Source organism: Plodia interpunctella, chromosome 24 (assembly GCF_027563975.2).
Source record: "Plodia interpunctella isolate USDA-ARS_2022_Savannah chromosome 24, ilPloInte3.2, whole genome shotgun sequence".
Lineage (NCBI taxonomy): Eukaryota > Metazoa > Arthropoda > Insecta > Lepidoptera > Pyralidae > Plodia > Plodia interpunctella.
The window spans coordinates 539,180-554,481 of NC_071317.1; positions in this window are offsets into that span (position 1 = coordinate 539,180).

Sequence of the window (15,302 nt, forward strand, 5' to 3'; positions counted from 1 at the left end):
GTCAAAATTTTAATATATAAAAAAAAAATATAGTATTTTTAAGAAAATTATTGAAAATTGTAAAAAATAAATAAAAAATATAGTGTTACATAAAAATTGTTTACACCCCATAAATATATTTTGAGACGAAGAATGAATATTGTGTAGTAAAACTGTGGATTTCGTATGTGGAGTAAATATTGGTGGGCCAAATAAAGTATGGATAGTTGAAACTAACAAGAAAATTTCCTTTTATAACGTTATTTGGATAAAAAGAAGAAATTTTGCGTAATAAAAAAATGCAAGTCAATAAAACCTCATTCAACCAGAAAATAATTGAAATACCTATATACCTTATGCTTATCTCCTTTCCCATCGTCCTTAGGTTTCTCTTGTTCTGTCTTTTTCTCAGCGGGTTTCTCAATCTTCTTATCCTTCTCCGCTTTATCATTCTTCTCAGCTTTCTTCTCTTCTTTACTCTTCTCTGGAGTTTTGGTATTTTCTGTTTTGTCTGGTTGTTTCACGTTTTTCTCTTGTTTCTCTGTGGCTTTCGCCTTTTCTGCAACTTTTTCCGGCTGAGATTCTGATTTCTCAGCTGCAGCTTTCTCTTTTTCCGCGTTGGCAGCCATTTTCTTTTTCATCTCCTTCACAGGAGTGTCCGTCTGTGTACAAAATAAACATTTATGAGTACTCGTTTGACATATAACGTGCACATCTCGTGAATTACAATATTTTTAAAAACGTATGACCAACGTTATAAACTCTTAGATATGTGTAGTCTCACACAGAGGGTATTTTGGATACAAGTTTTATTTGAAGTCAGTTAAAAAATTCTACATTTTCAAATTCACATTCGCTGGGATTCTCGAAGGAAAAAATTGTGGAGTACTTTGCCCAGACATAACTAAATAATTATCATTTCAAGTTTTAAAACGTCTAAATGGATATCGAAGACACCTCATTGCACCTCAATCACTCATCACTTTATACTAAAAGATCGTCAAACAAAGCCCCAAAGCCTCACTGACCGACCATTACTACATTTTACCGTCGAGTGTACTAGGGCGTGAAGTTTTTTTTAAAACCCTGTATAGAGACCGTACCATTCAAGAAGTCCCGTGTCAATATGAAGTACTATCAATAACATATAGATCACGTTGTTGTTTCCAGCGACAGTAGCGCCACGTCTGCGGGACTTGTTTAGTGGTGTGGACTGTAGTGTGACGCGGGTCGGGTAGCGTATGAGTATATATATATATTATCAAGTATCCGTTGCTATGGTAGTTAAAAAAAGGGAAGATGAGAAACATGTTGCAGTAGCGAAAGTATACCTAATCTATATATATATAAAAGAACAAGCCTTTTTTACTAATCAACCCCCAGCCTAAACCATAGAAGCTATAAACGCGAAATTTGAGCATTAGCTTTAGGTTATTACGTAGTGCTCAGATAAGAAAGGAATTTTCAAAATTCGGCCCCCAAAGTAGAAATTGGGGGTAACGTTTGTATGAAAAATAATGAAAATCTTTACTGATCTACTTGAAGCTTGGCACAAATGCTATGCAAGGATTTTTTAAATTTTTACCTTTAGGGTAGTTAATTGAGGGTGAAAATAAATAACGAATAATTCCAGCTCAGCGGTAAACACCACTGAATTCACGTTGTTACTGTTGATGGTTCGAATCCTGAACTTCAATTATTTTGATTTCTGTGAAAGTTTTATTATGGTTTTACCCGAGCGAAGCTGGGACGGGCTGCTAATATTGTATAAGTGCATGTGGTATTTCAAATTAAATAAAAAAATCGGTTAATTTACGTGAAACTACAAGATCGATAGAATAAATTAATCCGGACATTCTCTAGTGATTGCATCTGTTGTTTGTCCCCGTTTTTTTACATTGTTACAGACAGTTGCAGGGGAAACCGCTCAAACTAACAAACTTGAACTGAACATAAACAGGTTAAAAATACCTTATCTTTCTCCTCATTGACCACCCCTTTGCGCGAAGTCTTCTGACTCATGGTCTATCTGGAACAAAAAACCATATTCGTTAAAACTAAATCACACATAAAAGTGTTTATATATTATTTCGTGTATGTCTCATTAAGTATTTGTTAAACCTTTTCTCAATACTTATGACAATTAAAATCAAATATTGGTTGTAACATCTTTATTATACAAAGATAATATGTTAAAAGTACTAGAAAAAAAAGGGACTTCCCTACCCTGGATGTTACGGGAAGTAAATAAAAGGACTATAAATTATGACTGGTTTTATAATACAGAAAAAAAAACAAAGGGATTACAAAGAATTGGCAAAAACTGTTAATGAGTATGACGGATCGAAGCTAATTGAATTTATATATTTTTTTAAAGTTTTAACGAGCCCGCGTGGTTGCCCGCGTCACCGTTGCGTTTTGTTCATGTTCTCGAACAAGTACATAAATAACTGAAGGCAAATATACAATGGCGGACCTATCCCACGAAGATCTCTTCCAGTCAGGTCGTCCAACCAGCTATAGTTTATGAAATAAATTGAGATAAATAATAGATATCTAGACACCACACGTGTCAATACTGCAAAAACGTGCTGAATATATGCGAACTCTATTACCGTCATCATTAATATTTTTTGTCGCATTTACAAAACTGACAGAATCTCACGTAGTTTAGAACGATAACATTGACAAGTCCGGTATTTTATAGGTCGGGAAACCAGTTTGAAATCGCGTCTATACGAAGATAGTAACGGTATTGGAAACTAGCTTACATCTTGTATAGAAGAAAAAATACTATCTTGGATTCTCTCCAAGGGAAAGTCCATACATTTCAAAGGCGATAGAAGCGCTATTAATAAAATTGAGGAAGCAACCGGGAAAGCGGTCAGATGCAAGAGAGAGAAGTGCTATTATTAAAATGTCAAATAAACAATGAACAATTTTGTATCGCAAATTGTCACATATGCAAAATGTTATATAATGGATAATGTCAGAGTCGCGCAAAGTTCAGTCATAGTTTTGTTGTTGGCAGGAGCAGACTAAAACAACTTAATCGCATATTTTCATTTCATAAGAACCTCAAAATTTCAATAAGGCTGATAACAAGTTTATTTGTTAGATACAATAAAAAAACCCTAACTTTCAATATTCATTACGCTACAACTTTTGAACGGCTGAACCAATTTTGATTAAACATATCTAAGAACCACTGCATAAAATTATCTATAAAATAAAATAAATCACATCCAAATCGGTTCACCCGTTGATGAGCTACGGTGCCACGAAGACAGACAGACACACTTAGCGGTCAAACATATAACACCCCTCTTTTTGCGACGGTGATTAAAAATAAAATCTGAAGTGAAAAAATCGCCCCAGATTTTTGCAAACCATCTGTTCGTTCATGTCTGGCCAGACGACCCTTCGGAAGGCACTCGAGACGCCCTTGACCGTGAGTTTTTATGGAGTAATCGTGGGTGTAATACCTGCCCATGGCACTTGATACACGAAATTTAACTTGTTGAGACATCGAGGCGACACGCTGTAGCTCCTTTTTGCTTACGATAATTCTAGTCAGTTTGAGAAAAAAAAACATTGAACTCTTTGTGTGATCAAAAGTTAGACTGTTGGCAATGCTTTCAAAATTAAGTCCGAATATCATTTGTTATTTTTTACAATGAAACTGTTTTGTAAAGTATTACTGAGTAAAGTTTTCATATAAAACACACTTAAGTCCTCTCTTTTATCTTGTTACGTAATATAAACCACCTTCTACTTCTAGAATAATAGAGAAAATAAGGTAATGGTCTAGTATTTTAGACTTTCATTGTCAAATAATTTACAATTGTGTAATTAGCATACACATGTCGCAAAACCAGGCACCTTTAAAAAAACACTTCAACCATCGACAACAGAGATAGCATTTTGGCCATTGTTATGCAACCAACAATATTTGCAATGCACCTTGCTCTAAGTAATTTACGTATGCAAATTTTAGTACAAGAAAATGTAAATTTCCATACCTTAGAAATGTATATAACTTGACAAAACGAAAGGATACCTAACAATAGTACTTCGCGCCTACTGCAAAGGTTTGCTAGTGGCCGTGGGGTGAATGACCTGAGATATACACACATCAGCAGTTAATATTCCATCGTGTGGTACAAGGGCTTGGTAGAAAGCGATAATTGATAAATAATAAATTCTATTTTGAGAATCATGATTTTACAACAATTCTAAGAATCAAGTCTTCTATATTCTAGTGTGTAGTGATATAATCTTTCGCAAAACGCCATCTCGAAACTGACTATTGTCTACATAACACTATGGCTGAATTGATCATTGATTTATCTGCACATTATATGTGATTAATTAAATAGGTGAAATAAACAGTCATTTTGCGAATGAAAGTGCCCACTGAATTAGCTGTTTATTTAATTATCATTAACTTCATTAAATAAGTTAGCTCTTAATAAGTAATAAGAACTAAGTAATACAAGAAAAATATTTCACTGTCATTTTGCGCAAGTGGAGTTTTACTACAAAACAATACTTCTAATTCGATTATTTCGCTATTCCATCATCAATAGTATACCAAGATGATAAAAATATTATATTCCTACTCAATCCCGCTCAACTTTCACCTTGTGCCATATACAGCACTCATACAAAGCACCATCCATTAGAAGGGCCGGCAACCAAACAAAAATAAAAGTTTTAAAATAACCTATCATAGCTGATTGCCGTCTCAGGGTCAATGTTTTTGTGCGCTAGATCCGAGATCGGATATCAACGTCTGTCTTCGAACGAATATAAATTGGACAACCAACGCGTCTCATTTTTAAACTGAGAACATGTGCTTTTTAGAAGGAGCTCGTAAGCTTAACGCCTACCACGAAACATACAAAAAAATATTACTATCAACCGCACGCTGTCTCTTTTTAGTGTACGCATAGTGTAAAAAAAAAGAAAACTTGTGGACGAGACAGCATGGACGAGAAATAAAATATTGTTCATTTTTTATGGGATATTATGTGTATAGATTATAGATAACTAGCTGTGGGGTCTTCGCTCCCGTGGGAGTTTCGGATGTGTTATTCCAGGTTATTTTCTCCCCGTGTACCAAATTTCATAACAATCGGTCCAGTAGGTAATGCGTAAAGAAGTAACAAACATACCTTTCGCATTTATAATATTAGTTGGGATTCGTTTGGGGATTTGAAGCACAATTTGTCGACCAACAGAGAATACAAATATACCTACATAATATATTTATAATTATCTCTACTTTCCCCAAACCCATCATCCGCAACTGAGATCGGCGCAAAATGTAAAAAGAGATAGGTACAACACATGTGAACGAAATCTAACAAGCGAATTTTAATCTAGGCAAAAGTGACATTTTGCTTGATACACACAAGATAACATGATTTAGTTTTATCGGCCGCTAGAACACACAGGCAACTAGTTAGTACCTTTAGGCACAACCCTTTGGCCCCAGCGTTCTTATCTCGCTATCAGCATAAGATAATCATGTTATACAACAAGAGTAGCAAAGATTTAATGCTTTATGTGCCAAGATGTTGCGAAACAATTAGGTACCAAACGTTACAAACGCTAAGCACTGATGATATATAATGATACACTATAATGAAAACTAAAAAAGGAATGCCAAATATTAGTACAAAATATTGTGTTTCATTGTGTGAATGAATTTACACATTTAATTTCATAAATATATTAAATAAATATATATATTAGGACAAATCACACAGATTGAGCTAGCCCCAAAGTAAGTTCGAGACTTGTGTTATGTGTTGAAGTAATTAAACGCACCTACAATTTGACAGTTGTCTATGTCATGATATATCTCGCTCTTCTAGCTTCGGCCATTACGCTGTGTATTGTGTGCGCTATTAAAACATAAATAAATCTCGGTTCATCCTGTGGCTACCTTTTATTTTCTTACATAACCCTTCAGGTTATGGGCCCAGGATATCGCGAAAGTATAGATTTCCACATATTTCACGATAAAATAACAAAAATAAAAGGCTTACGAACCTACGAAAAAATACGGTGTGATTTGTTGCCATGGCTGCCGTGAACGTGAACTCAAATTTAATAATTGAAAAACTTAAAGGTATTGACAACTACAGCTCGTGGAAATTTATGATGAGAATGATTCTCATACAGGAAGAACTTTGGGAATGCGTCGAGAATAAGGAAAAAGATGGAAAGAAACAACAGAAAGCATTGGCACGTATTGCACTAGCCGTTCAACCATCAGTAATTCCACATATTCGCAACGCGATGTCTGCACATGAAGCTTGGAGCAGTTTGGAGAAAGCCTATGAAGATCGAGGTCTGTGTCGTAGGCTGGGTCTACTCCGAACTTTATTTGCTACGAAGTTGGATGAAAGCGGGAGCATGGAGATCTATATCAACAAGATCACCGAGCTGTCACAACAACTAAGTGAAATAGGATCACCATTGGAAGATGATTTTGTTGCTGTAATCATGCTCAGCGGTCTTACATCTGATTTTGAACCTCTTATCATGGCAATGGAAAATTCTAATGTTAAACTTTCCAGCGAGATAGTTAAAGGAAAGTTGTTGCAGGAAAACATTAGAAGATGTGATAAGAATGAGACTGCATCTGCTCTGTATACTCGGAAACAACCTAGATGTTACCGATGCAAGAAAGTTGGTCATATTATTAAAGATTGTCCTAAGCCTGCGCAGAAGAAGACTGTGAAGGACAAAACAGATAATTCAAAGGCTTTTCTGATTGCATTGTCAGCGAACATCAAGAGAGGTCAGTGGTATATTGACAGTGGTGCCACGGGGCACATGTGTAGCGAGAAAAGCATAATGAGTGATGTGAGTGATGAAAAGTCAATTGAAGTGAGTGTAGCAAATGGTGATAAACTGTACACTGCCGGAAAAGGCTGTGTAAAGGTTAATTTGAAAAATGGTATTGTAAAGACAATAAGTAATGTTTTTTATGTACCAAATTTAACAACAAATTTATTATCAGTAAGTGCTTTGGTTAATAAGGGATTTAGAGTGGTGTTTAGTTCTGGCAGATGTAGAATTTTAGATAATGGCACTGTGGTAGCCACAGCCACTCTATGTGATGGTGTTTATCGACTTGATACTATTGAATCTCTTAGTTGTAACCTTTCTATGAAATGCCATGTTTTTCCCAGTTTAGCTAATCCAGGTAGTGTTGAAAGGGGCGAGCCAGTTGCAAGAGACAAATCTGCAATCTCTGCAATGAACGCTGATGTGGACAGTGCAAAGGTCACGCAGCAGGTATGGCATCGGCGCCTTGCACACCTTAACCATCGCAGTATGGAGCTTATGAGAAAAGGTATGGTGACAGGTATTTCATATGATAATAGTGTTGTTGAGAAATGTGTAGCATGTGTTGAGGGAAAGCAGACTCGATCGTCTTTTCCTAAAGCATCTTCTAATCGAGCCACAGAGGTGCTTGAATTAGTTCACAGTGACTTATGTGGCCCTATGCCTGGTAGATCATTCAGTGGGGCAAAATATTTTATTACATTTATAGATGATTACTCAAGAAAAACTTTTGTATATTTTATTAAAAATAAAGATGAAGTTTTTGAAATATTCAAAGCTTGGAAGGTTCTAGTAGAAAACCAGACAAATAAAAAACTGAAAAAGATTAGAACAGATAATGGAACTGAATATTGTAATTCAAAATTTCAGAATTATCTAAAGGAGAATGGGATTGTCCATCAAACTACTGTGCCTTACTCCCCGGAACAAAATGGTGTTGCTGAACGTGCTAACAGGAGCATCATGGAGAAGTCACGCTGTATGCTTCAGGAAGCAAGCCTTGGAACACAGTACTGGGCAGAAGCTGTGAATACAGCCGTGTATCTAAAGAATAGATCACCAACCATTGCTGTCAGGGATTGTACTCCAGAAGAGAAGTGGACAAATCGCAAGGTATCAGTCTCACATTTGATTATTTTTGGGTGCATTGCTTATGCGCATGTGAATAATCGAACCAAATTAGAACCTAAAGCCAAGAAATATATTTTTGTTGGCTATTGCGAAGATACAAAGGGCTATAGATTACTAGACCCTGAAAATCCTAAAAGGTGTATAAAAGCCCGAAGTGTTACATTCTTTGAGAATAAATTTTGTAATGAGATATGTGTGTCAGATGATGATAATTATTGTAAAGAGTTACTGACTCAAGTAACTAGGGATGAGAGCAATATTACTCAAACTTCCACAGAATCACTGACTGAGGAAAATACTTCTTGTGAGGAACATTCTGATGACACAACTTTACATCAGCATGAACCGAGATTTAGTACGATATCAATCAGTGATTCTGTAAATGAAGATAGTTTCTATACAGATAACGCTTCGGATCCAACATATATTCCAGATACAGAAGAAGAGTCTTCGACTTCGTGTTCAGAACAAGATACAGATGAATCCATGGCAGTTCAACTTGTGAAAGAGACGATTTGTACCAATTTCGCTGATGAGCCACAGACTGTCAGTGAGGCATTGAGAGCTCCAGATGCAGATAGCTGGATACAGGCAATGAGAGATGAGTATGAGTCTTTCAATATCAACAAATGCTGGACACTTACTGACAAAGTAAATGGTCATACTCCTATAAAATGCAAATGGGTATTTAAAAGGAAATTGGGAGTTAATGGTGAACTCATAAAATATAAGGCTAGGTTAGTAGCCAAGGGATTTACGCAACGTTATGGCATAGATTACTATGAAACATTTTCTCCTGTTGTTAGATATTCAAGCATTAGAACATTGCTAGCCATTGCTGTTGAATATAATATGGATATTCAACACCTAGATGTAAAAACAGCATTTCTCAATGGTGATATACAAGAAATTGTGTACATGGAGCAACCTGAGGGATTCATTATGAAAGGTAGTGAGAATAAAGTTTTTAAACTTAAAAAGGCAGTTTACGGCCTGAAACAGGCTGCAAAAGCTTGGTATGAGAAAATAAACAAAATATTATGTGAAACATTAAAGTTCTCTAAATCATCATTAGAAGGATGTGTATATTTCAAGTCGATTCAAGATAAGCTTATTGTGATAGCTCTCTATGTTGATGACATTTTATTACTACATACATCTAACACCCAAGAAGAGGTTATTGATATAAAGAATAAACTGAGAAGTGAGTTTGAGATTACAGATTTAGGGCCAGCAAAATACATTTTGGGAATGAGGATTAACAAAGACAACAATAAAATAACCTTAGATCAGACAAACTATATAGAAAAGGTTTTACAACGTTTTAAAATGGAAGATTGTAAACCTTCAACGACTCCAATGGAACTCGGTGTGAAGCTTGAAAAATCTGTCAATAAAAATAGTACTGAATATGATTATAGAAGCCTTATAGGTTCTTTAATGTATATTGCTGTTTGTTCAAGACCAGATATTACACATTCAGTTAGCTATTTGAGCCAATTCAATGACTGTTATGATGAAACACATTGGAAGTCAGCAAAAAGAGTGCTACGCTATCTCAAAGGTTCAAAAGATTTCTGTTTAAATTTTGTAAAAGGTGGAATTAGTATTACTGGATATGCAGATGCTGACTGGGGAAGATGTGAAGCAGACAGAAGATCCTACACGGGTTATGTGTTTCAGGTCGGGAAATCCATAGTGTCTTGGGAAAGTAGAAAGCAGCGCAAAGTAGCCTTATCCAGCACAGAGGCAGAGTATATGTCTCTCTCTGATTGCTGTAAGGAAGCATTGTTCCTTCGTAATTTTTTGCAGGAAATTTTAGGTGTTTTGTGTAAAGCTACAATATTCAATGACAATCAGTCAGCTCAAAAATTGTGTAAGAATTCAATTTTTCATGCCAGAACAAAGCACATAGATATTCGCCATCATTTCATTAGGGAACATATATGTAATGGTTCTATTGATGTAAAATTTTTATGTACTAAAGATATGTTAGCTGATTTGTTCACTAAGCCTTTGTCTAAAGAAATGCATGAGAAATTTATAAAACAACTGATGTTGAAAATTATGTAAGTGCATGTTACAGCTGTGTGTACATCATAGTTATGCAATGTTAAAAATTTATATAGCTATTACATAGTGTTGAGGACTTTTTTTTTTTGAAAAAAAAAAAAAAAAACAAGTATTGTTAATTTTTATTGTTTGTGAACAAATTAATATTTGTTAAATCCAAATTGTATTGGTTTAAGGGCCAGTGTTGAAGTAATTAAACGCACCTACAATTTGACAGTTGTCTATGTCATGATATATCTCGCTCTTCTAGCTTCGGCCATTACGCTGTGTATTGTGTGCGTTATTAAAACATAAATAAATCTCGGTTCATCCTGTGGCTACCTTTTATTTTCTTACATAACCCTTCATTATGGGATACTAACTCAACGATACTATATTTTATAACAAATACATATATAGATAAACATCCAAGACCCGGGCCAATCAGAAAAAGATCATTTTCCATCATGACCCGACCGGGGATCGAACCCGGGACCTCTCGGTTCAGTGGCAAGAACCTTACCACTGCACCACCGAGGTCGTCAAACAGGCGTCATACCCAGGCAACTATCCTATTCACCACAACACACTCAATTTTCAGTGAGACACAGTTAACCAATCACATTGCTGTGTTGTTAGTGGCAATTGGTTAGCTGTGTCTCAATGTGAATCGACTTCCATAGGTAGGGTTCCTTGTAGGAGTACAAGTATTACTATAGTTAGAACATAATATCTGTTTTTATTGAATAAAGTATTATGGGAAGGCTGAAGAAGATATGGATTGAATTCATTCGGGAGAATACGGCTAATAAGAATTTGACACATAGCTTAACATCAGACATGGATAAGTAGACAAGACTGACATGTTGCACCAACCCCACATAAACTGGGATAAGGATAGGTGGACAATGAAGACTACCAAAAATGTATTTTTAATAACAAGACACACGCCTACTTCATTAGTATTTTGATATTATTACCAACGTGTTTTGTAATAGAAAAACTTTTTTTTCTCAACCATCTACGTCACGTAATGTAATAATTTTAGTTCACCGACCCCGAAAGTGAGGGGTTTCAAATTGTTCTTACAATGAACATTTCTGTACTTCGTTAATTGACTGAATCAACGCTTTGTTCATTGCTTTCTTAAAATACAATTGGTGCTCTTTCTTTTGTTTTTTAACAGTGACTAACTGTGCCTATGTTTGACCTCAGGTCTCTAACTAAATCTATTCCAAATTTCATCAAAATCCAGTGGTTTGCCATTCCTGTGAAACCGTAACCTACAGAGACCGCATTTATAATAATGATATGGATATCACTTTTATACAAAATTTCACCCCTCTTTGCAGGGGGCCGATTCTCACTCAATCGAAGTTCATTTCATAAAAATATTTCCAATTCTTATTCCGCTATTTAACATAGTTCTCGTCATTCGCAGTAAATCAATCTAGCGCAACGATCGATCGAACTATATCGATTTGAATTTGCTTCAATACTTGAAATAAAATTGGAAAAAAAACTGATAAAGTGAGAGCCCCAGGCCTTATGTTGTAAACATCACCCACTAGATAGTTTGATGCATGAATTTCATACATATTCTATGCATGTAGCTAAGAAAGATCTATGCGGCTTGGCCCTATAAATGCCTATCGTGATACCATTTATCGTTTTACACGGAAAACATGACAATAGTTAATTAGTAAACGGATATAATAAACTAATTATTAAACGTCTATTTATAAAATTAACACATAAAGGCTGAACAGAACGCTGCGTAATTAAAAATTACAACGACTGAGGTAATTGAATTACTTAATGAATTTAATAGTTTAATTGATCACCTTGATTGTTGTACAATGTTTGAACACGTCCGTGGATGTACGATTGCTATGGCAGTTATTACCACAGATGGGCAAAAAGTAATCAAGATTAATGATTGAAGATTGCGAACACATTTCGTAATCATCAGGCATGATTACATATTCAATCAGACTACATTCGCCGTATTATTTTTCAATGATTATTTATTTACTAACTTGAGCTGGCTCTATCTACCCTAAAAGCAATAAAGACGTGATTGACCTTCCATCCAAACCAGAACGCGTGTGAAAAATAATCACTGATACAATTATAATTAAAGTAATCAGATTACTCGTAATCACGATTGATGTAATCTGATTACCAATCTATACTATTATTATAAAGAGGTAAGTGTTTGTGAGTTTGTATGTTTGAGGCGGGTAATCTCCGAAACTACTGAACCGATTTCAAAAATTATTTCACTATTAGAAAGGTACATTATCCAAGTTTGCTATTGGCTATATTTTATCTCAAAATTCCCACGGGAGCGAAGCCCCGGGCAACATTTAGTCAGATTATAAATGTAATTCATTACGCCCGTCTCTGGTTATAATAATTATATTATCTCGACTCCTCGTACGTGTTAAGCCCTGGCGAAAACAGAGACTGTCTGTTTGTCTGTCACGGTCAAACCGGTAGTGTTTTAAATGAAATTTGGAACAGATAAAGTTAATGGCCCTAGAGAGGTAAAGCGTGCGGATAGCTCTAAATAATTTCGAAGTCGCACAAGTCAGCTCTTCCCTCAACAGCAAACCAAACAATCGTTTACATACCAAACATTTGCATATACAGGGTGTTAATTTGCATTCTTGCCATATTCACACAGCTAATAGTACTAACCAATACCAATCAGTTTAGTTTAATTTGAGACATCCTAGAATAACGCAGGCTGAGTAATCAATAAACTTAAATTTACAGGACACTGAGGAATAAACCAATTTTTTCGAGTGCATTCATAAGTCGCAATAGGAATAAATCTAGTGGGCGTGGCCGTCTGGCACGGCCGAAATCACCCGAAACAGCGCATGTAAATGAATAATTTCAGATTTCCCTTCCTACTTTACGGGCTTAGGACCGACAGAAATACCTATTTTTAATTAATTAGTTTTATTTTTTTATTACATTATCCCTCATTTCTTCAGAGATCAAAAAGTTAAAACTTATTTTTGTTTTTATAAATTAGGTATTTTTGGCGTAGTTAAAAAGCTGAAATCATCCTATTTACAATTAATTCGTCTATTTACAACACTAAATTAATCTAAGTAAAAAAAATCTAAGTCTTTCTAAGTAATTGTTCGAAGTGCTCACCATTTTCACGAATGCACAGTCTTGCACGGCGTAAAGAATTTCGTTTTAGTTTTCGTAAAACGTACAAATCCTGTTTCAGTTTATCGAATGCTGAAACGATTCGTTCGCGTAACACTTCAACACTGTTGATTTCTTCAGTGTACACCAAACGTTTAACATCACCCCACAAATAATAATCTAATGGAGTTAGGTCTGGGGACCATGCTGGCCAGTTTACTGGACCTTCACGCCCGATCCAGTTATTACCGAACTTGCGGGTCAAGTATTCACGCACTTGGATTGCAAAATGTGGAGGAGCACCATCCTGTTGGTAATAAAAGTTTTGCAGGGAAGCGAGAGGAACGTCATCCAGCATCTCGTTTATAACGTGATCCAGCAACTCCAGGTACGTTGAGCCGGTAAGACGGCCCTCAATAAAATAAGGTCCGAGTTAATGTCCGTCTATTATGCCAGCCCAGACATTTAAACCAAATCGGTGTTGAAAAGAGTGTATTTTTATCTTTCTGGGGTTTTCGTCCCGATAACTCCACCAGTGCTCATTATGGATATTGAATACACCAACTCTTGTGAACAAACTTTCGTCTGTCCACAAAATGTTGGCGTTTCGGTTGTCTAGCAGCCAGCGACAAAATGTGATTCGTGCATTATTATCCTGTGGGAGCAGATCTTGTACTTTTCTAAAGTGAAACGGGTGTTTCTGTTCACTTTTCAATAGTCTCCACACTGTCACGTGGCTCACATGGAAGTGTCGTCCTGCCTCACGGGTACTGGCACGGGGCTCTACTTCGAAGTAGTCTAGAATTAATTCCTGCAACTCTACAGTAAGCCCTACACTGCCTCGAGCTTGCGCGTGTCTTGGGACGTCAAACTGACGAAAGTCTCTCAATCGCTGTGTGGCCGCAAGCATAACCTGGCGGGTCGGCCTCCTTTGATGTGGAAACATTTCCGCAAACATATTCACGGCTTGCCGCAAACTGTCACCACATATGGCATACAAGCGCACCATTTCCACCAACTCGTGGTTGGTATACGCTTCAGTCATTTTCTTGATTTGATTGTGATACGCAACTTAAACAACACGGACCGGGCAGAGCGAGCGGAGCGAGCGGAGCGAGCGAAATCTTGACATCCGCCGTGCGTCGGCGTCGCGAATAGACTGGGGCGGGGTGGTGGTGCGTTGCGGGGTTGCGGGGATGGCTGGCCGTCGGTCGGCGTTTACGCCGCACAAAGAAAAGGGGCGGAGCTTTTTTTGCCGACTTATGTACTCAAGTTTGCCGACGGACTAGTGATGTGCATATGTTTCGATAATAAGTGTTGTTCATAACATAATGTCGATTAAATAAAATATTCTTAAAAAAAATACCTAACTTTTGATCATGTTTTTTTAATTGATTTGTGTTCAGAATCAGTAATATAACAACCTCTGTGAATATGGCAAGAATGCAAAGTAACACCCTGTATAGAATCCCCAGTGTGAAACCTCATTGAAATGCGAGCCGCGTATGCATGAATACCTGCGTATATCCTATGTTTGAGGCATTAGTTATGAACCCTTGTTCATAACTAATGCCTAGCCAGGCCCCTTGGCCTGGCTAGTTTCTCATCAATATTTTCAATGCTCAATGGATAAAAAAAAACAAAAATAGTAGTAACTCATATTGAGTGTTAGGGAACCCAAACTCGGTCTTAATTGCTTTCTCATTTAAATATAGAAGTGATTAGGGATGGAAATGTGTATCAGAAACGTGGGGAAATGTGATGATTTGACCAAAGAATGATAGGGTTTGTTTATAGGTATGTAAGTGTACGTGATTGACTACAATTTTTGGTGTCTTTTTTCAAGTTCTGTCTTTACAGAAATTATACTAGAACATAATATTTAAATACACCATTCCAAGCTTAGAGGTTTGTTCGAATTAGTGTTCACATTGAAATTTTTCAGAAATTAGAGAGCAAATAAGGATCCATTTTTTTCTCTGTATTCAAATAACTACCTATATCACCTACATCAGCTATGGCGAAAATGGTTTCGCAAAGCGAAATAGATTTAAATTTTGACCTTACACCTTGCGCCTTTAAAAACAGTATGAATAACTGAAGTTGTC